The 24,682-nt window shown below is 40.3% G+C and overlaps 1 protein-coding gene across 1 annotated transcript in view; it reads right to left on the bottom strand.

Annotated features, from left to right (window-relative positions):
* ALK (ALK receptor tyrosine kinase) overlaps positions 1 to 24,682 on the bottom strand; it is a 588,292-nt gene that overhangs the window by 228,296 nt on the left and 335,314 nt on the right. The gene's annotated exons all lie outside the window — the stretch shown is intronic.

Raw genomic sequence — 24,682 nt, 5'->3', positions numbered from 1 at the left:
AGATCTCCCATGAGACTGATTATCCATAATCAGCATACGATCTCCATGACAGCTGTTATAGGTTAAGATGGGAAATACTGCATATTAGGACAGATCCTTTATTAGGAGGGAATCACTGTTTGTTAAATTGGACAGAAACAAATGGAAATTGAGGAGTTACAAAATAAAGGAAATTTTCACCTTCCAAGAGACCTATATTACCAGCGACACAGTCTAGCAGTCGTACTGCTTATTAACTATACCCATTAACTGGTTCATTATGTCATTTACATTTTTTATTATTTCGCTAATAATGTTGATTCTTAATAAGATTGAAGTTTCTATATACACTATTGTGTTTTAAATATTACTAATAAAGTTAAATTTTTTAATTGAACTAACCCTATGAATGCCCCATTAAACATACTCTTTTCCCTCCCTTGTTAGTATCATATTGTATTACAAGTTAACCCGTGCATGATACTCATGCATTCTAGTCAAATCAAGCTACTTAAGGTGTTCTTGTCATGCATTTGGGCCTAGTCCAGGCATCCTCAGGGGAAGAGCGTTACTCCCCGACGCAAGCGCCCTTTTTTAACGTGGTTTTGTCCACATGTCACCACCTCATCATTTTTCTCCATCACCTCATCCTTCATCTTCATCGCCACATCCTTCATCAAGCTACTTAAGGTGTTAAAAACTCCCCACTGTCACCCCCGGCAACCACCAACCACTCCCAACTGTCACTTCTCCTTCAAGAAATATATAGGTCAGTGTATAACTCTGCCCAGCAGGTGGTGCTGCAGCTTGGTTTTTTTTTTCACACACGCCACTAGGCATTTTATATAGTAGATATGTGAGGGTGTACCATCCCCAGTGATATTGATTGAATATAATATCTAATAATTAAATGGAAAGGATTTGATAATATAACAATATATCGCCGGGTTATTGGGTTTACCCAGTGCGATACACAATTACTTAACACCCATTTAATGCCTCCTGCACCTCTCTCTGGCAATCAGGGCATTGAAGAGGCGCCCGTCATCTACCCAACTGTCTTGGTGAATGCGGGATGGCAGGACAGGCCACGCCTCCATCCAGAGGCAGAGATAGAGAGCTGTGGGCCCCAGTGCAGGGAGGCGGGGAGGAGGAAAACTGGGGCTCCCGACCCGAATTGGTGAAGCACTGACAAGTTAACCAGCCCATCGTTTCTTAAGGAAAGTCTTTCTGTTGTATGCACATTTACTGCAGGAGTCTTTCCTAGGTTTATATAAACAGGATATATACAGTAAATAAGATTTAATCCTATATATACTCATGTTTGAATTAAATTCTTAAACGGTCATTTTATCGTTGGCCCATATGACGTCCACAACATTAAATGTCACATTCTGCGTTAGAGCGCAGTCTGTACGTTAAATGCCACCTAGGAATAAGTGATACCGGGGGTTCAATTCATCCGTCAAGTGGAAGTTGTTCCTGGAGAGAATGAGCAAAGGATTTAATTAGTGATGAGTGTGATGGTAGCTGATTAATGGGAGGGATCTGAGGCGCCCGTCTGCGCAGATTATTGATGCTTGTTGTGTATGTGTATCGATCATTCTGACTGGTAATACTATTAGACACTGGACGGAGGAAAGCAATCATTCTGGGAGTACAATTAGATATCCCAGGGTGGGGGGACCAGGGGCTTATTCATCTACAAGACGCACATTTACCAAGTATGATTTGGATTGTGCCATTTACACAACATTTACCTGTAGAAAATATTGTCAGTATTTCATATACATGGAGCAAAATGATTTTCTTCCAAACTCTTGTGAACCACTTGATTCTTATCCTACCACAGCAAATCCCTCTCCTAATATTTTTTGTTTATTCAAATGTTTTATTCGTATGCTGTGGGCAATAATTGGAAACTTTTATTAATGCACTGCAGGTTACCCCGGTAAGTGTGTATTAAACCCATACATGTTATTTACTTGACTGTCACAGATTTGACCTGACCGCAGGCTTCCATAAGGTATGTAGAGGTGGTATATGTGTGTGTGGGGGGGTGATACTTAATATATAAATGTATATGATTATTAATATAATAATAAAATAGTAAATTATTACGCATTATAGTTATTTAAAAATAAATGAATATTTTTTTCCCCTATTTTCCTGCACTGACCAGTCACCTTGCATCTCCTTACAGTGTTGCCAACTCTTGCAAATATTTTTTAATGACCATTTTCAAACATTTACTGACGGATAGTATATTTCCATAGCACATTAATATGCTGTTTTAACGTTAGTCCAGGATCTACAACACAATAGAGCTCGGGTTTTGTAAATAAGAAGCTCACAACCCTGCACAATCTCATCATAATTGCGAGTTTTTATGTCCATTAATTGTTTCTTACTGATAGGTGTCTTGTGGGGTGTCAGCAAGTTTACTGATAGTCACCAACTTTGCTGTAAGTGTGTTGGGCAAATAAAATGGCAAAAAACATAAGTGAACTGGAGTGGACTGCAGATATTTTGTGGTCAAATATATATACGTAGCTATCTTTATGTTTGTATTTAAGTGTAATATATTATTTTTGCCATTATGTTTCATTAACTAACCTGTTTGTGTACTCGGTTCTATATTAGGTCATTTTACTGTAATTTTTAATTGGTACCTTGCTTTTACGTCGTATTGACACCGATGACTCTAGCCCGTCTCCGTATTAGGCAAAACATTTATTCATGTTACATTTATTATTGTAGCTGAAGTAATTCATTAATTAATTGCAAAATGACACCAAAATATTTTCCAAATCTGAACATTCAAACTTACATTTACTATTTATACTCACTAAACTGTATTACAATGATTTATACTACATAGGGGTGCAAGGAACCATTTGGAATGTTTATGAAAAATGTTGGTGTTGCCATAGCAACTGCGCAAGAAGCATGATAGAATCTGATCGGTTGCTAGGGGCAACACCATATTTTTTTCCCGTGCTCCAATGTTCTAAAGGTTTCCCAATATTACCCCGTTCTTACGAGGTTTGCAGGCTGGAGATGATCACTGGATGATGATGTAGTGATATCGCTGGAATACAAAAGCTGTTTCTAATTTACCTGGGAAATATATTCCATTGATGTGATATAAAGCTTCTTATGTTGATGCAAATCTCTTTGTTCTAGGAAGATGAGGGGAGATGTATCAGAACTTTCTACATTAGAGCTTTCTGTTTTCTCATCTGTCCTCTCTGAAGTCTGAAGTTTTAAATCTGCAGCCTGTTTTGTGCTATGTGATGAGTCCTCACAGGGAATGCACATAATTGCCCCTTTTTCCTATAATAAGGACTGGGGCACCAGTCAGCCTTGGGTTTTATATATCACTGTGAGAATGTGACCGTTATCTCAATGACTGGGTCATTCACAATATCTAGCGCTGATTGACAGTTGTCCATTCTCGGTATGAGGTTAATACAATTATCCCGGAAGTAACAATTGGGTTTTATTTTTTTATTGTTCTGATCAAATAAATTTCCCATCTGTAAGCTGCTTATAGAATCAGGGCAGGAGAAAAGATCTACGCGTAGTCAGCATGTAGTGGGTATACTCTCCCCATGCCAGTTTGAGCATGATTAACAGCGCTGATGTCAGAAGTTTCAATATTAAACAGCAGGTGGCGCTATACGGCCAAATTTGTCCACTTCTGATTGGCTGATAGCGGATTCCACTATGAAGCTGATAGGTGCTTTATTTTTAGTGTTCGAGCATGTAGCAGGCTTATTTTGGAATCTCTATCTACGTGGACCAACTCTGGGCAATGTCCACCTGCAAAGACGTGTCAATTTAACCCTTACCTCTAAATTGCAGCGCTAACTGATTTTTATTGTCATGGTAAGTAGCGATAAAAAATAATTCAGATCATGATAAACAGACCCCTTAGTGTACCCATCGCCTACACAGAGTAGGCAACTTTTTAACTTTTCAATTTTTATTTCATTTTTTAAATTTTCTATTAATCTTTGACTGTTAAAATGAAGGCGGCCTCTCACCAGTTATATATAAAAATATCACAAGTTAAACAAAACAAATGCGAGGGTCAAATAAGCAGCACATTGTGATAACAAAGAAAAGGTACAAATTATTTTGAGGAAATCTGGAGTGCTTCACTAGGGGTTTGATTCATTAAGGATCTTAACTTAAGAAACTTCTTATTTAAGTCTCCTGGACAAAACCATGTTACAATGCAAGGGGTGCAAATTAGTTTTCTGTTTTGCACATAAGTTAAATACTGACTGTTTTTTCATGTAGCACACAAATATCAACTTTAAATTTCAGTGTACAAATAAGCTATCAAGTGTTTGTGTGCTACATGAAAAAACAGTCAGTATTTAACTTATGTGCAAAACAGAAAACTAATTTGCAACCCTTGCATTGTAACATGGTTTTGTCCAGGAGACTGAAATAAGAAGTTTCTTAAGTTAAGATCCTTAATGAATTAGTCCCTAGGTGAGCATCTGGCCTCAAGTAGGGGACATTATTTTTAAAATGAAGAAAAAAAATGACTTCATTGTATGTTTTGAATTGTAGCAGCGTTGCAACGATGCCTTTAACCAGATCTGACAGAATTCCCCCCATAGGAGAAGCACTGTGATTGGGTTACATGGAAACAATCACCTACGCTTCCTCCTGCATTAGTGTATGAGGAACACTTCAGCCGTGATGGGACAGAGCTACTGGACAGGGAGGAGAACTACTCTCTTCTGCAGCAGGAGAAGGAGTGTTGGTGGGAGAGACATGTATTTCTGCGGGGGGTAAGGGGAATATAAGTGGGCTTGGAATGGTCTAAGTCAGGTATAAGAGTTAGGCAGTGCTTTGAGCTTCCTCTTTCACTTTTGCACATCATGCTTTGCAGTAAAATGTAAACTGTACTGAAGGAACAAAAAGTCTGTGTGGGAAACTTTTTAAGCACATTAAAGTAGGTGAAATTGCCCATAAATGTGTGCTCCTCCGTCTCATTTTTAGCTGAAGCTCGTCTCTTTTTGTGCAGCACAGGGTTATATATCTGTATAGTGCGCCCTTAAATATGTTTTCAGCACCCTGAAGAAATAATATTCTGACAATAGCATTTAAGCTTCTAATGCAGCAAAGAGGACAGACATTGAAAGCTACTTCTTCATGTATTTTATTCTCGCACAAGCGTCGCAGACTACACAGCGTACTAGAGAGGACGACTTGTCTGTTAATTACATTCATCACTCACAGGTTCCCCATCATCATCAGACAAGGAAACACTTATTCAGTCAGTTTTCAAACACTTACAGGTGATGGCAGAATGTTCCCGGTGTAACGTGGAGACCGATTGCTGAGAAAAAAGTATAGATGGGGCTAATCCCGCTGCCTTCAGCGCTGCGTGATTTATTTATAACACAAGATAAAACATATGGATATTTATTTCAGGCGGTGACTTTGGAGCACATTACCCTGACGATGTAGAAGTCAGCGCTTTCTGCAGATAAATGGAAAATATTAACGCTGTTAACTTGACGAATTTAACACACAGGCGTGTAGGTAATATGAGAAGATGTGTTTAGTGGTAGCGCCCACAGAGAAAAATCTTCATGTAGTCTTTGTGTCTTGTTTATTTTCATTTTATTTTTTGTTATTTTTTTTTTGAGTTGCTGCTTGTACCCGTCTGTCCATTCTTCTCTCACCTCTCTCATTAGCAGGTCATTTTCACCCACAGAGCTGATGCTCACTGGATGTTATTGGTGTGTGAGATCAACAGTTTCAGAGATACTCAAACCACCGGTCTGGCACCAACAAACATTCCATGGTCAGAGACGCTTAGCTCATGTTTCTTCCCCGTTCTGGTGTTTGGGCTGAACAACAACTGAACCCCTTGACCATGTCTGCATGCTTTTATGTATTTATCTTTTGAGTTCCTGCCACATGATTGGCTGATTAGATATTTGCATTAACGAGCAGGTGTACAGCTGTGCTTGATAAAATATATATATATATACATACATGGTGTTTATCCATTGATAACAATCAGGAACTTCAAATGTTGGAAAGATGTTCACAAAAATATGGCATCATCTAGTGAATTTTACTTGTCTGATTTTGGGAGTTGTTCTGTAAAAAAAAGTAAAGCCAACATACCACGGCATACCCTGCTCTAGAAAATGTAACATAATTATATTGGGTTTATTGCAACTTGAATGGGGATTTTCACCTTCAGACAGCATTAATTTGATGGTTGTACATAACCTCATGCAAGGCAAAAATAAACAACACGGTCTGGATGATAGAAATACACTTGTGTAAAACACAGAATAAATCCAGAAAGATAATCAGCTAACCCATAGTAGGGCATGTACTAACCAATAAATTAAAGTGAAGGGGAAAAGCAGTAAATGATCAAGGTGTGACTGGATCACTTATAAATAACTTATGGTATAAATTTATGTAAAGGAAATAGCTCAGGGCGCTTATTTATATAATTGCACATGCACTAATTTTTTATATTGCGCATATTTTGGTAAAGGAAATCTTTAATTTCTGAGACCAGGGGGAGAAAATATTTTTTTTTTCTGTTTTAACCTTTCTAGAGGAAATGCCTTATTTCTGATGTATATATCAGATACAATAAGCATTTGTTTTGAAAGCCTTTTGTATATCTTGGTGTAAGGAAATGTCTTGTTTGGGGTTTACAACTTTTCCTGGGAAATTCTTCTCTTTGGAGTAAATGTGCATTCTGCAACTGTTGGAAGAAATGACTCATGCTAATCTCATGCTAATTAGACCTTTTGATGTGTGAGGGTCATAGGAAGATGTAATTAGACTAAGCGTAAATATTGTTAGCTTTGCAATGCATGTAAATCCATGCTTGTGTAAACACATTGCTTCCTGATTCTAAAAATAGCCTGTGTCCAAATCAGTATAAAAAGCGCTGTCTTGTACACTGAAATGTATCATTCTGATGTTCCATCTGACTTGACCACTGATACATTTAATCAGTGGAACTGTCCTTGTCAGGGCACCTGAGCAAAATAAAACTTCACTCTTTGTTTCAAGACCCTGCTTGACAACTTCTTCAATATTGCTGTAATCCTGTGACCTGCAGCTTAGACCCTAAATCAGTACCACCGCTCTGCCGCTATTCAGCAGCTGGCCAGTGTGATAGGCCAGGGGGATCCATCCACAGCACCCTGATCCGTAGTAAGTGGTCAGGGGTACCAGCCCAAGTGTACCAGCATGCCAGTACACTATCAGTGACAGTTACCCAGAAGAAATGTGGTTCTGGGCGCCCTAAACGAGCCCAGTGGTGGCAGCAGGCTCCTCCTACTGCGGCAGGAGGGGCGTATTCGGAATAACAAAAGGGGACTGTGGAAAAGTAAGCCCAGCCGGTTTCCAGAAACAACAGACAGGGTGGCATAGGCAGTTCATCCTTTCATACAAAGATATTAAGATTTGCAGTGAACAAGCTATAGACGTAGGACCTGATTCATTAACGAAAGTAAAGCAAAATAAAGGAGCAACTTTGTACCTTGGCAAAACCATGTTGCATTGGAGGGGAGAGATGTAAATTTAAAATGTGGGGACAGATTTATAGTTGGGGCAGGGCGTGTCCTAGATCAAATTTGAATGTCAGTGTAAAAATAAAGCTATCAAGTATTTGTGTGCTACATGAAAAAACAGCCAGTATTTAACTTATGTGCAAAATAATAAACTAATATGCACCCCTTGTATTGTAACATGGTTTTGTCCAGGAGAAAACTTAATCAATTTCTTGCCTTACTTTCCTTAATGAATCAGCCCCATAATGTTGGCACTGTAGTTGGTCTGATCACTACCATCCGTTTTTGGCATATGTTAAAACTCACAATGGTGATGGATTAAATCCCTGTTCTCTCTCTCTCTTTCCTCTACTGCAGCGTAATGTACCGCTGATAGGAGTATGAGAGTAATGAGAAGTTGAGTTCTCGTACAATAATAGTAGTCTGTAATTCGAGGAATCCCATTTGGCCTCCCCATCTACCTATGTTATGTGAGAGCAGCTATTTCAGAGAATTACAGATAAAAAGTGAAGTGAAACATATCAGAGGAGAAGAAATGCTGAGCCTGCTAGATGGTTTTATATGCTAAATATAACATAACGCCATTTCCGAAACACACAGAATAATGTTAACTGTTTTTTTTGGGCTTATACGTTTGTTACTGGAGACTGATTACTGGAATAAAAAAAATTAATATAAATGTAATAAAAGTGAATGTTAGTGAGGCTTTAAATAATTTGCATTCTCTCTACGTTGGGCGCGCAAGCAATATTCTGGTTATCTACCACTGCATATGGTGACAGTATGTTTAATGCAAAGTGTTAGGGCAGCATCAAACTTAAATATGATTTTTTTCAATCATACTTAGATATTAATTATTTGGGGAGATAATATATTATACAGAGCTACAAATGGGCATCCGGAGGCTGAGAGATGTTATATTTAAAATGTATTGCATTGTAATGCCTAACAGTAATTCTATTACTTAGCCAGGGGGTGGAGCTGTTTTATGCAGGTCTTACACATGGTAATGTCAAGCAGCAGTTCTATTACTCAGCCACTTGGTCTTATATCCACACGTGGAGCTATCCTGCAACCCGCCCTAAGTGCTGAGCACAGGATCAAACCGCTGAACAAAGTTTGGTAAATTGAGGTCAAGCAGCTGGAACTCTTTGGCTCCTGTTTGGAAGACCCACCCACAGGCCAATATATGCTGTGATATTGTAATGTATGTGTACAGCTTTTGTACACTTCTCGGTATAGTTCTAATAAGAGCAATCAAGATGCACCAATAAGCTAAGGAATTAGATCACTGACTAAATTATCTACAGCGAAATGAACACAATGGTCCTGAGTCATTAATGAGAGCAAAGCATAAAAAGGGAGTAACTTTGCACCTGGACAAAACCATGTTGCATTGGAGGAGGGGGGGGGGGGTAAATTTAAAATGTGGGTACAGATTTATATTTGGGGTAGCACATGTCTTCGATCAACTTTAAATTTCAGAGGAAAAATAAAGCTATCAAGTAATTGTGTGCTACATGAAAAAGCAGCCAGTAATTTCCTTATGTGCAAAATAATCAACTAATTTGCACCCCTTTATTATAACATGGTTTGTCCAGGAGCAAACTTACCCCTTTTTTTGCCTTGCTCTCCTTAATGACTCAGGCCCTATATATATCTTGGAAAGGCAAGGCAGAAGCTGAAGGTCACAAATGTGGGAAAGACCTTCACAAAAATATGGCCCCATGCATGCTGGGTGTGGCCAGCATGCATAGGGACGTGGCTATACTATTAGACAGTGCTTGGCTGCTCTCCAACTCTTCCTATCCCTATAATATACATGGGCAATAGTGCATGAAGCGGGGGAAGGGTCCAGCCACCTCAATTATACAGTGCCCCAGGCTTGGGGGGGTTTCCAGGCACTAGGAACCCCCCTTCCCTCGGTTTGCCTATGGAAACTGACAGTCTGACGATTACACATTTTACTGTGAACTGTATGTATTAACCAGCAGCAGCTGTCAGTACAAGGCGAGATAGTAGGTGAATATTTGTATAGAATATTCTATATTCTATAGAGACCGGGTCATCGGGCAACTCATCCATTAATTCACCAACATCACATCCATCTGTACCACACTCAACATCCCCATAGGACAGTAGTAACACCTCTCTAACACTCACTCACATGGATAGTTACCTACAATAATACATTTCTCTAGCACAGCACTGATATTACGTAACAGAACTTCTGCCTTCCTGCTCGTGCTGAATTACATCTCCCCAGCTGGTAACTAGTAACTGTCTCTCCCTGATATATAATGGGTTTGGTGGCATTAGACAAACATGACAGTAAATCAGTGTAAATGTCCATTGACCATTGCCTGCAGTTGCTGTGTAATTGCTGCTCTCTGGGGGTTAAATTACTGATCTCTCCTGGCAATAATACCCTATGATTAATGTACATGACTGTAGGTGCCCTATGCCACCTGATATGCTAACTGCCAATCAGGGGCTGGCTGGGCTGGAGGGCAGATGGGCTACCTTCATTTTTTTCCCTTTAAAATCTTCCTAATAGACTACTGAGCCGAGTCTGACTCCCTGGGCTAACATTTGCCAGCCAGCCCCTAGCCTTTCCTTTAAAGGCAAATAATGATCTTGTTTCCTTTAACAAGGCTCTATTGATAAAGTGGAGGCAAGAAGACCCTCACCCAAAGACCCTCCCCCGCGGAACCCGTCATGTCGAGGCTGTGTTGGACCCCAAATATAACTCGCTCTTGCCGTTCGTACTGTTGTGTTTTCTATGCTATGAGGGTTTTGGAGGGTTAAAGACATAGGGAGCAATTTAAATGCCTTTTAATTCGGGGATTACTTTAGGACTATATTTGAATCCCAAATTGATAACAAGAAGGGTGATGGGGGATGGGGGGCTAGTGCAGTAGGACTTTACTTGAATTTTTCAACAGGCAGACAAATGATTACGGTCAGCCCTTTGTAGTATGTATGCGGAGCCACAATGCTGTATGTTTCTTGTACAATAGTCCTGATCCTTAGATGTATTATTTATATAGCCAGCTATTGTTGGAGATAACAATAGTGAAATCTTGGGTATATTGGTACAAAAGAAACTTGCCTGTTGTTTTATGAAAACACAATCTTTTTATCATTAGTTTTCAGCGCTGATGTCATCAAGCTAAAGAAAATTTTCCTAAGTTGACAAAGAGAACTTCGATTTCACGGTATGAAGCATTCAGTAAAAATTATATACTTTTGACATTTAGATGGTTTTATTTATTTATTTTACAGGAAAATAAAACTATGCTGTTAATACACCCCCAGTGTCATATATACATATATATATATATATATATATATATATATATATATATATATATATATGTGTTAAGATCAGACATTCGGTGAATGTTATTAAACGTACTTTACTGCTAGTACAAAAAAATAATATAAGCGAGTGAACCCCGCAGACGTCCTGCCCAGCATTTGCATCACTTGTGACATTGCCTGCAGCGTTCACACGTGTTACCGCTTGGTATAATATATAATGGAGCGCTGCAGTAACAATCTCTAAGTACATGTACACTATGCTGTAGGGAGGCTTTAAGAACATGCTTCTAATGCTCTGCTAAGCGGGAGGACAAAGTACAATTCCTATGTCTGGAATTCTACCAACTTTGTTGTACTATTTATGTAACAGTGATAAGTATGTATATATATATATATATATATATATATATATATATATATATATATAAAACCTCTTCCTTTGTACTTTGATTTTATTGCCAAGACGGCAAAGTAGCTGATAACATAAGTTTCCCCACAGTTTCTTGTGACCTTAATGCTAAATTAACAGAGACCAACTCTCTAGACCAGGGGTAGGGAACCTGTGGCTCTCCAGGTGTTGTGAAACTACAAGTCCCAGCATGCTTTGCCAGTAGATAACCAGCAGATAGGTGGCAAGGCATGCTGGGATTTGTAGTTTCACAACACCTGGAGAGCCACAGGTTCCCTACCCCTGCTCTAGACACTGGCCAACTTATTCGGCATCGGTCACAACACATAACAAACAACTCAGGTTTTTATACTTTAGACTTCCCACAGCCATAGCTTGATGAACAGATGACACTCCCACCTTGCCTTTAAAAATTAATTCTCTGCAGGTGTTCTGCTTGACTACTGTCACTGCAGACATATCCTGTCAGCTGCTGTTAGCTGTTGAAAAATATACCTCTAAACCACTTCAAAATATGTAAGTCAAATCACACGCTATTATATTATCACACATATGTGCTCCTCCTGTGTATCTTTGAACTAGGTGCACTGCTGTATAAGTTTGTAATGTCTGCAGCTTTGCCCTGTGGACTGTCAGCTGACTGCCTAGTTCCTCTCTTAGAGGCCCGACGTAAACCACTCCCTTGGTCACATATATATTTGTCCTACATCTGCATAAACATGCAAGGATAACTAGAGATGAGCGCACTCGGATTTATGAAATCCGAGCCCACCCGAACGTTGCCGATCTGAGTCGGATCCGAGACAGATCCGGGTATTGGCGCCAAATTCAAATCTGAAACTGAGGCTCTGACTCATAATCCCGTTGTCGGATCTCGCGATACTCGGATCCTATAAATTCCCCGCTAGTCGCCGCCGTCTTCACTCGGGCATTGATCAGGGTAGAGGGAGGGTGTGTTAGGTGGTCCTCTGTCCTGCTATATCTCGTGCTGTTCAGTTCAGTGCTGTGCTGTGCTGTGCTCAGTCCAGTGGTGCTGTGTCCTGTGCTCTGTCCTTCTGAGGTCAGTGGTGCTGCTGGGTCCTGTGCTGTGTCCTGTTTAGTCCAGTGGTGCTGTGTCCTGTGCTCTGTGCTTCTAAGGGCATAGTTATTTCCCCAATATTCCCCTGTGTTTAAAAAAATAAAAAAAAGTTATTTAACAAAATACCAAAAACTAATTTAATTTGTTTTTAATTACCACAAAATTTGCACAACCAATCCTGCAGTATAAGCCCATTGGTACTGCAATATTACCAAGTTCACACATTCAGCAGTAAAAGTCCAGTGGTACTGCAATATTACAAAGTTCACACATTCTGCAGTATCAGTCCAGTGGTGCAGTGTCCTGTGCTCTGTCCTGCTGAGTTCCGTAGTGCTGCTGGGTCTTGTGTTGTGTCCTGTTCAGTCCAGTGGTGCTGTGTCCTGTGCTCTGTGCTTCTAAGGGCATAGTTATTTCCCCCTTATTCCCAAGTTTTTAAAAAATAAAAAAAAAGTTATAAAAAATATTAAAATAAAAAACTAAAAAAAAAAAGTAATTATAACCAAATTTGCAAAACCAATCCAGCAGTATAAGTCCATTGGTACTGCAATATTACCAAGTTCACACATTCTGCAGTATCTTGTGCTACATATAATGGAGACCAAAAATTTGGAGGATAAAGTAGGGAAAGATCAAGACCCACTTCCTCCTAATGCTGAAGCTGCTGCCACTAGTCATGACATAGACGATGAAATGCCATCAACGTCGTCTTCCAAGCCCGATGCTTAATCTCGTAGTACCCGGCATGTAAAATCCAAAAAGCCCAAGTTAAGAAAAAGTAGCAAAAAGAGAAACTTAAAATCATCTGAGGAGAAACGTAAAGTTGCCAATATGCCATTTACGACACGGAGTGGCAAGGAACGGCTTAGGCCCTGGCCCGTGTTCATGACTAGTGGTTCAGCTTCACCCACGGATCTTATCCCTCCTCCCCCCCCTACAAAAAATTGAAGAGAGTTATGCTGTCAGCAACAAAACAGCAAACAACTCTGCCTTCTAAAGAGAAATTATCACAAATCCTCAAGGCGAGTCCAAGGGTGTTGGTGGTTGTCAAGCCTGACCTTCCCATCACTGTACGGGAAGAGGTGGCTTGGGAGGAGCCTATTGATGATGTAGCTGGCGCTGTGGAGGAACTTGATGATGAGGATGGTGATGTGGTTATTGTAAATGAGGCACCAGGGGGGGAAACAGCTGATGTCCATGGGATGAAAAAGCCCATCGTCATGCCTGGTCAGAAGACCAAAAAATGCACCTCTTCGGTCTGGAGTTATTTTTATCCAAATCCAGACAACCAATGTATGGCCATATGTAGCTTATGTAAAGCTCAAATAAGCAGGGGTAAGGATCTTGCCCACCTAGGAACATCCTCCCTTATACGTCACCTGAATAACCTTCATAGTTCAGTGGTTAGTTCAGGAACTGGGGCTAGGACCCTCATCGGTACAGGGACACCTAAATCCCGTGGTCCAGTTGGATACACACCAGCAACACCCTCCTCGTCAACTTCCTCCACAATCTCCATCAGATTCAGTCCTGCAGCCCAAGTCAGCAGCCAGACTGAGTCCTCCTCAATGCGGGATTCATCCGAGGAATCCTGCAGCGGTACGCCTACTACAGTCACTGCTGCTGTTGCTGCTGTTAGTCGGTCATCATCCCAGAGGGCAAGTCGTAAGACCGCTAAGTCTTTCACAAAACAATTGACCGTCCAACAGTCGTTTGCCATGACCACAAAATACGATAGTAGTCACCCTATTGCAAAGCGTATAACTACGGCTGTAACTGCAATGTTGGTGTTAGACGTGCGCCCGGTGTCCGCCATCAGTGGAGTGGGATTTAGAGGGTTGATGGAGGTTTTGTGGCCCCGGTACCAAATTGGGTACCGGGGCCACTCCACTATGCAGTCCAGATAGAGGTGTATCAGATATTAAACAACGTTGACTGTTGCTGCAAAAATTGTAAATAATATTGTGGGGAACACTACACTACGCAGTCCATAAACTTTTTGGGTGGAATTCAGACCTGTGTAGGGTTTTTTAATAATATTGTGGTGACCCACTCCTCTACGCAGTCCAGGCACATTATTCGGTGAGATTCATACCAGTTGATGGTTTTCTTATTATATATATTGTGGTGACCCACTCCTCTACGCAGTCCAGGTACATTATTGGTGCGAATCATACAAGTTCAGGGTTTTTAATATATATTGTGGTGACCCACTCCTCTACGCAGTCCAGGTACATTATTGGAGCGAATCATACAAGTTCAGGGTTTTTAATTTATATTGTGGTGACCCACTCCTCTACGCAGTCCAGGTACATTATTCGGTGCGATTCATACCAGTTGATGGTTTTCTTATTATATATATTGTGGTGACCCACTCCTCTACGCAGTCCAGGTACATTATTGGAGCGAATCATACAAGTTCAGGGTTTTTAATTTATATTGTGGTGACCCACTCCTCTACGCAGTCCAGGTACATTATTGGAGCGAATCATACAAGTTCAGGGTTTTTAATTTATATTGTGGTGACCCACTCCTCTACGCAGTCCAGGTACATGTTTTGGTGCGATTAAGACCAGTTGATGGTTTTCTTATTATATTGTGGGGACCACTCCACTACGCAGTCCAGAAAGATAGCTCGTTGCAACGTTTTGGACTAAGAACTATATTGTGAGGTGTTCAGAATACACGGTAAATTAGTGGAAATGCTTGTTATTGAATGTTATTGAGGTCAATAATAGCGTAGGAGTGAAAATAAGCCTAAAAAATAGATTTTTTTACTTTTTATGCTTTTTTCAAAAAAAAATCCGAATCCAAAACCTTAAATCCGAACCAAAACCTTTCGGCAGGTGTTTTGCGAAACAAATCCGAACCCAAAACATCGAGAAAATCCGGATCCAAAACACAAAACACGAGACCTCAAAAGTCGCCCGTGCACATCCCTAAGGATAACATAGTTAAACAATGCTGCATCTTTTCCCGTGTCAGAACAGGCCCATTAGTCCAGTTGTAATTTCACAGTCTATTTCATTTCAGAACCTCGCTGAGTCAGTGACTCGGGATGATAACATTTAGTACCCCTTGTCTGGTCAGCAGCTTGAGTGTATGCAACTTGTCTACAACTCACTTTTTAAACGACCAGACCAGTATTAAAGGATAATGTTTTTCTGTCAGAACGGTTTATTTGATGAAGTGTCTTTAGTACAAACCTTGATTATTATTATTATTATCGTTTATTTATAATGCGCCACAAAGGGTCTGCAGTGCCGTACATTGAGGATGCAGTAAAACGTACAAGGCAAAAACAGCACATTACAAAATAGATACAACAGTATAATACACAGCAAATGAATAGCTCATCCAGCAGGAAATTATGTGCTCGAGGGGAATAGTTCCTTATGGACTAGAGGTGGGGAGCAACTAGCACTATCTGAGCCTGTACCCAGGGCTGTGGGCGCAGCAAACAGGATCAGAACCACTGGTGGGTAATAGAAGGGGAGTCACTGGTGAGTTTGTGGCTTAAGTAATGAGAGGAGGACACGAGTGACCTGCTCATGAGAGCTTACAATCTAGGGGGGATAAGTAGACAAACAGGGTGACACAGAAGGAATAGGACAGTGTGCACAGGTGAGTAGGGGGTCGGTTAGGAGGCGATCTGGGTGACTTTGATGAAGAAATGGGTTTTGAGAGCATGTTTGAAGCCTTGGAGGGAGGTGGAGAGCCTGATTGGGTGGAGGGAATGAGTTGTACAGGAGAGGAGAAGCACGGGAGAAATCCTGGAGGTGAGAGTGAGAGGGGGTAATGATTGCCGGAGTAGAGGCAGAGTCTATTGGCCAATGGGATGGTTCGGGGGGGGGGGGGGGGGTTTGAGGGTAATGACTTTGAACTTGGCTTGGAGCCAGCTCTTGGAAGTGGAGCAGGAAAGAGAGTCTGGATCCATGGAGGGTTTTTTTGAGGATGGGAGAGATGTTTGGACAACAAGAGGAAGGAGCCTGATGCATGGCACAGGTAGAAGAGTTGGGCAAGATGGGAGCAGGCGGAAGGGGAAAGGGAGATTGCAGGATGAAACAAGGTCTTGTGGGTGGATTGTGGGGTTTTAAACTATAAATGTAGGCTCATCTATAATTAAATGTTTCCTCCACCCACATAGATATTTACACCACCCTTCTATCTTTTAATCTTCCATATCAATTATCAGCTTCACTTAGATTTGCTTTAGACATCCACTGCAATACATAAGCCCAATACTATCCTGTCCAATCAGTGACCCCGGCACATGGACTGCAGACCGGCTCAGAATCTAACTTCTCCAGGCACTGCAGCCTGGAGAATTATGGAAGTTTGGTGCCATCCGGGTGAGAACCCTGAATCATTACTAGTTGAAGACAGGACTTATTTTAAAATAATATGATGCAATTAAACTCCCACTGAACCCATTAATCCATATATTCACAAGGCTGTGAGTGAGGGGGCATCATTGTCGCCTGCTCCCCACACTGAGGGGGCAGGCGGTAATGATGGAGATTTTTTTTTAATCGCCCCTTAATAAACCTGTTATTGCCATCATTTATCATTAATTCTCACGAGGCAGCTGAGTGATACTCAATCACCTCGGCAAATCTGTCCCAGAGAAGTAAGTTCTAACTTACCGCATCGCCGGTCCAGTGTGCGGGGACACGTGAGCCAGCCTGCCCATTCACACATTCGCCATCTGGACTGTTCCACTTGGCAAGAATTTTTTTTTTTTGTAAATATTAAAAAAAAAAATAATAATACTTGTAAAAAATGCTTTATTTAAATAAATAAATAATGATAATATTTAAATCATAGTGAATAGGAATGATAGCAGTGCTAACGTCAGCAGTGACCCCTTCATGTATAGGGTGAACCCCTGTCACCTATAAAACACTCGCCCTTCTGATTCCAGCATCTGCAGCGGGGTCTGGGTTTTTTTACATTTTAGTAGAGCGGAAAACCCAAATCTGGGCTCACCCTGACCGGCGAAGAAATAAGTTAACTAACACCACATTGGAGCAACAGAGCGATACAATAATTTTTTGTTAAATTGTGGTGATACACAAGATTTAATTGCTGCAATATAATCAACATTTAAAAACAATAAAAAAATAGGCTTATCTGTAAAATCGGGACTCTATCGTATACTAAGCTCCCGAATTTATTCACAAATTCCTGAGTGTTTTCCAATCTCAGATATAAATGGGGATCAGATATTCCTGAAATAAGATACTGTAGCTAACAGTACGTGTACTGCTCAGTAATTACAAAGCAACAACTGACACATGTATCACAGTTAGAACGTGATGTAATCACAGGGGTATGGCTGGTTGTGATGGAACTAATTCCACACCTGTCCACATTAGTAACTGTGACACCATCACACTGATGCCTCACATTCCGCTGAGTTACTGATCCAAGCAGGACCCTGATAGAATGTTACGTACTACCAGCACCGTTTATATATGGGCCTCCTGATTAATTGGTCCCAGAGCTTGGATACTGGAGCTGGGAAAAGGTCACGTTAATTTGATGCTTTATTTCACGTGTGGAACTGAGTTGAGGGATGTGTGATATAAACTGTGCGCTATATCTAATGTGTCTATAGTAACCCTCCAGGATTTAACACGTAGCACTGGCTGTAACCTAAATTAATTACATTATTTGAAGCATTTTAGAACAGAAAAATTTCATTAACAATTACACTATACGGCCGTCCACGCAGATGAAGTAATCAGAGTTTCTAATCATTTAAATTCTCGTCTTGATTCATGACTGCTATCACTTTAAGACATGTTTTCCTACATTAATGTGCCGTTTTTTAATGACAGACACTAAATGTACTGCATTGTTTGACATATATGTTTGTTCCTATGTTATTTATGTATAAACACTTGTCTTCTATCCTGTATTTATGATTCCCCATTACTCCCTGGTCGGCACTCTTCTCCCATTGTCCATAAGTGGAGATTATTTATTTATGTCTGCAATTCTGTGATGGGTCATTAATGACGTTGGCGTGTTATAAACATGTTTGTCTCTATTACACCTTCGCACCAGGGCTGCCAAGCCTTGAAAGTCCTGTTTGCAGATATTTTAATTGCTTCTTTTTTTTTTGTGCTAATGACTAACATTTTTACTGATAACTTATTTCTATAATTCCAAAATGTATCACAAAGTGGAAACAGCAACATCAAGAGGGAAATGGTTCTATGGGCGGAGTATAATGTGTCATAACCCGATTCAGACCCATTGGACTGGTGAAGACTGGGTAAAATTAAGTACTGTCATATATTTTCCTGATCTGTATTTTTTTAGTGACAGCAAATTTACTGACTTAACATTCGCTCAATTTTTTCTGCTCGTCCAAGACGCATATATTACCCGTTGTTAATGTACATTCAATACCCCCATATACAATTCTTATACCGCTACCTTATGTATCAATTGTTCATTACAGCATTTAGATTGCAAGCTCATGTGGTCAGTGTCATCTTTACCATCTGTTTCATGCCGTTGTTTGTCTTGTGTTTGTGTCATGATTCCCTCAATGTACAGCGATGCGTAGTATGTCAGGGCTTTATAAATTAACCATAATAATAATAATAATTAACCCATATGTTTCCTGTGACCCATATTGTATCCGTGCGATGCCCACACAAAGGCATTTCTAACCATACATTCAGAGAATCTTGTTAAATGTTTTTTTAGGCTTCTCGTTAATCATTTTATCCACCTATATACAGAATAATGACAGTATAGATGGAACAATCTTGTTTCAGACAGACTCAATCTGATGCTTTATGGAGTGAAGTTAATGCCCCGGTTTACACTGTAATAGAGTCACATATATTGGCTTGTATGTGAGTGATGTATAGCTGGAAGCTGGCACAGAGAGCAGCCTACACTGGGACGAGAGCCAGATTGTTCTGCCAGTCTAAATGCAGATTGACCCCTGTGTAATTCACAGGCTACAACATTCAGATGTTATTAAAATACTATATTTTCTGCAATCACCCGATACAGCACAGTATATATATATATATATATATATATATATATATATTTATACAAGTTAACCCGTGCATGATACTCATGCATTCTAGTCAAATCAAGCTACTTAAGGTGTTAAAAAGGTTCTTGTCATGCATTTGGGCCATAGCCCAGGCCTCAACCACCAACCACTCCCCACCGTCACCCCCGGCAACCACCAACCACTCCCCACTGTCACCCCCGGCAACCACCAACCACTCCCAACTGTCACTTCTCCTTCAAGAAATATATATATATATTTTTCTTAAATCTTTATAAACACTTTTAACAATTAACAAATTAAATTAACAAATTAAAAACATCTTAGTATACCAAATTTCAGCCCTTTCTGAATTTTTTTTTCCACACACACTAAGGGGGGTATTCAATTGTTAGCGTTAACGAAAAAAAACAAGCGCTCAAAAAATATTACCGTTTATACGGTAATATTGCGCGCGAGAAGCGTTAATACGGTAGTTTACTCGCGGAATTTCAGGGAGCGGCGAGCTGAAATTCCACGAGTAATTACTGTATTAACGCTAAGATTTTTTGAGCGCTCGTTTTTTTTCGTTAACGCTAACAATTGAATACCCCCCTAAGAATTTAGTAGGTCAGTGTATAACTCCGCCCAGCAGGTGGTGCTGCAGCTTGGTTTTATTTTTTACACACACACACACACACACACACACACACACACAGACAGACAGACTAAAACACGCCACTAGGCATTTATATTATAGATATATATATATATTGTCGAAGTCAGCAAATTGGATAAAGTCATTTCAATTAATATAGAGCAAACTTGGTTGTCTTTGTCTGAAATTATGCGTAGAGCACGCTACGGCGTGGAAGGGCGTGTTCAGCCGCAACCCGTGGCAATAACAAGTTTTACACTATTACACACATTCACGCGAACATACACATTTGTAATTAGTACACATTAATTGTAGTTGCAACACATAGGGGCGTATTCAATTGACGGCGGGATCGCCGAAAATCCCACGCTCTAAAAATATTACCGTTAATACGGTAATATCTCGCTGAATTTCAGCTCTCAGCTCCCTGAGCTGCGAGCTGAAATCCAGCGAGTAAATTACCGTATTAATGGTTTTTACGCGCAGAATTACCGTATTAACTGTAATATTTTTAGAGCACGGGATTTTCGGCGATCCCGGCGTCAATTGAATACCCCCCATAGTCATTTATGTACAAATATAGCAGTATTTATGTTTAGTATTATAAGTTATATGCATATTAGTGAAATCAAAGGTGCCGGTTGCAGGAACTATGTCATGTTTAGTATCATTTTAATTACCTATTCATCAGCAGTTGTCCGGCTCATTTGCCAAAGAGATCGCACATTGCATACTATAGTTAGCGATGTTAAGGAATAAATGTTTAAAGTGATACAGACTGTAAAATGCAAATAGACTAGTTGAAACTGGATTCTTGGCGGGAAAAGCAGAGCACATCCCCTTGAGATTTGACCCCCGCCTTTGGATATTTTGGTTTGAACTGGCCTATGACCTGCAGTACACTGGACCTTCCTGAAGTCTGGACCAATAGAAGCAAGCCACATCATCTGCATTGTTTTACTGTATTCACTGACTACATATAAGCAGGGGCTCTGGACCCAGTGACCAGTCTTCTTTGACCACAGACTTCAGACCTGAAAGACTGTTCACTGGATCCAGAGCGCCTGCGATAAGTAACGGCTGTACTTGTTTTATTTTGCATTGTTATTCTGCTACTTTTGGCTATTAAATTACTTTGTGCTTTAGAACCACAATTCGGGATTCGACAATCGTTATTGGATAGTGACAAAACGTGCATAACAATATATATATATATATATATATATATATATATATATATATATATATATATATATATATACTGTGCTGTGTGATTGCAGAAAATGTAGTATTTTAATAACATCTGAATCAGACTTTTTTTTATATCATATATGTTATTTTTAAGAACTACAATAAGAAATGGAGGTGTCTAATTTAAAAAACAAAACACTTTTTCAAGAATTCCACCAAAACGAAGAAGGTTAACAAATAAACTAATGTTAGTGAATGGACCATGCAAAGTATTTTCTAACTTTCGTATTATGTGCAAATATTTCAAGGAATCTCCTTAGAGTATTTCATTATTATATAGTATCTTTTTTTGGTACTTTAGTAATTATTAGAATTGTATCATTATAATTTGGCATATACATACCATCTCTCTTTTGTATAATTTGTGCTTTTTAGATATATAGTGATATATATTGATTAATTTAGTTACATTTAGATATTTCTAATCAGATTATACCGTTTATACATTATTTTTATTATATGCTCCATTTTAATTTATTAGAATAATTACACTGTTAATTAAACAGCAAAACATTTCATGATACAGATGTAGCAAGCATTGACACTCAGCACTTCACGCTGTTATTATCGGAAAACACGCCACAGCGCTTTGATGCAAATACGTTGTATCACTTTGAGGTTTCAAATCATTAGCAAATGTTTTGCATGCAGTACCTTAATCTACCACCAGATGTCGTAGCGCTTAATGTAAATCACATTGCGGAAGTCAATCATTCATTAAAGTCTTTTACCCAGTTAGAGATTGACATTGTGCCCGTCCCCCTGGTCACCCTATAACAAATAGACCAACAACGTGGAGTCCCCATGTCATAATTAGGCCAATATTATCTGGGGCATATTTATGAAGTGTGCTGCATATTTATGAAAGGTGCATCACAGCAGATATTGTGGATATCTGCAGCTTTGCATTCTGCTTCATTTTTGGGAGCAGTCACCACTCAATAGTATGGCGACTGCTCCCTCTCGCAATCTAACAAGTTTTTTCGGAATCTTGTCATATTAATGAAGCTGAATCTGGCATACATTATCATAATTGAAAGATTTGAGTGCTGTCAGCTCTCCTCTGAAGAGCAGAGCTGGACAGCGCATGTGTGGAGGGATCACGTGATCCCTCCCTGTCACTCACCGCTCACTCTCTGCAACTATAGCTGCAGAGACAGAGCAGAGATGTTTTAGCCCATGTCCAGTTCTTCAACTGCACATGCGCAATTGCAGTAAGAAGAGAAACGCAGAGGTAATTGCAATATTTGTATTTCATGTGTCTGCTTCTCTAATACAACTGTTCATATATAAGAGATGAGACGCATTTCAGCCACCGCCTGAAATTACAACGTGGCTCGACAAACCAGCGACTTTATATAAGAACAATCTGATCCACGGCATCGCTCTTTAATTATTGCATTTTATTTCTTAGCAATATTTAAATATATAAGCCAGAGGACTTTAGAATTCAATATATAGAGTAGCGATGAGAGCATACCAGTTCTGTTTTACATTTATCATTTAAATATTGCAGATAATTACATCTGTGTCCGGGGAGTTAATTTCATTGTCCTATGAATCAATGTGACGGTGAGTTTTACACAGCTCTTAGATAAGCTTTGAGTTAGCACATAAAAAGATAATATATTAAACCCTTCCGCTAAATGGACATTTATAACATTGAGAAATAGGAGACTTATATCTCAGACTAGACATTTATAAACATCCGATAAAGATGGGATTCGCCCACTCCAGTGTAAACTTCCATTGAGTGATACCAGTTATCCCTAATTATCTCAGTGAGGTTCCTTCCTCCCCAATCACTGTATATGGTGCTCAAAGTGAACGCTGAGTGCAGTTAATTCCGAAGAGCGTATCCATAGGCAAACCGAGGGGGGGGGGGGTGTTCCAGTGCCTGGAATCCCCCCTCCAAGCCTGGGGCACTGTATAATTGAGTTGACTGGACCCTGCTCCCGCTTCACACGGCTTGAAAGGGGAGAGTTACGTGCACCTAACAGTAGCGCATGCAGCATTGCCCATGTATATAATGGGGATAGGAAGAGTTGGAGAGCAGCCAAGCACTTTCTAAAATTATAAACACGCCCCCCATGCATGCTGGTCACACCCACTGGCGGCGTGGTGTGGAAACCCCCCTCTACAAATCCTGCGTTTGCTCCTGGTGCCGTCCAACATTTGCGCTTTATATATTATAAAACAGCCACCGCCCAGCCGCTAGGGGCGTGGCATCAACTTGTTAGTTGCATGGTCATACCCCATTCTGTAGTGTTTCTGAAGCGCTAAACTAGCCTCAACCCCCTTCCCTAGCCTGGAGACACCTCTCCATTCCAGCTGGTGCCCGTTCACCACCGTCCTGTCGTGCACAAGAATTCATCTAGTACTGAGTCTACCTGGAGATTTCCTTGGATGTGATGCTAAAGTCTATAGTTTGAAAGGTGCTCTTAATATAGACACTACTCTACCAGTGTAATAAAAGCATTTATGTTAGTGCTAGGAAGTCATATAGGCACGTCTGTGCAAAACTAAATGTGCAAATCGCCTACATAGCTTGTGACTTATACATTTCCTTGAGTGAGCGTTAAATCTCACGTACAGAACAATTGTAGTAGCTCTGGGCCAATAAATATAATATAGACAGCCCTATTGTTCTGATTGTCATACCCATGTAGCAAATACCGGGTCCCCAGAGAGACCTACAATTATACACATAATGACAGGAGCCGTAGTACTCTCTGTGCTCAGACTGTGGGTCTCATTTACCAAGGCACGCACTCTGAACGCAACGTGGGTTTTTAAATAAATCCGCTCTTCGTACTCCCGAATTCAACTAGGAACGGATCTGAAGACACGTGCGCTGATGAATTCGGGAGTAGGTCTGCTCAGCTCTACCGCACAAGAAACTGTCTATGTGGCATATACAATCGCAAAAAGGACACACAGAAATAAAAAAAACATTTGCATTAATGTTACATGTTATAATAAAGTCCTTAATGACAAAACAGTTAAAATAAATGTAACACCCCCCTAGTGGGGTTCTAGTAAAACCCTGCACTTCAGTGAATACAGAGGGGTCACCTAGAGGGTAAGCTAGAAGTTTATAAAAAGTTACATAAACTGGTTACCATGGTGATAACCCAGCCCAGCCTGTGAGACTGAGTGAGAGGAAGGAGGGGCTGTCATTAAGAGAGAGATAGAGAGAGGAGAGACAGAAGAGAGGAGAGATGTAGCTGGGGACCTGGGAGAGAGTGGGGTGGAAGCTCCCAGGCTCCCCCAGCATTGCCTGGAAGTCTGAGCGTGGTGACTGAGCCAGGGCAAGGAATGTGTGCCCTGGATGAGGGGGAGAACTCCATGCCACTATAGAGAACCCAAGAGAGAGGGGGAC

This window comes from Mixophyes fleayi, chromosome 3 (genome assembly GCF_038048845.1).
Source record: "Mixophyes fleayi isolate aMixFle1 chromosome 3, aMixFle1.hap1, whole genome shotgun sequence".
Classification (NCBI taxonomy): Eukaryota; Metazoa; Chordata; class Amphibia; order Anura; family Limnodynastidae; genus Mixophyes; species Mixophyes fleayi.
The sequence above is the reverse complement of the archived record's forward strand: the minus strand, read 5'-3'. Positions and strand labels throughout refer to the sequence as shown.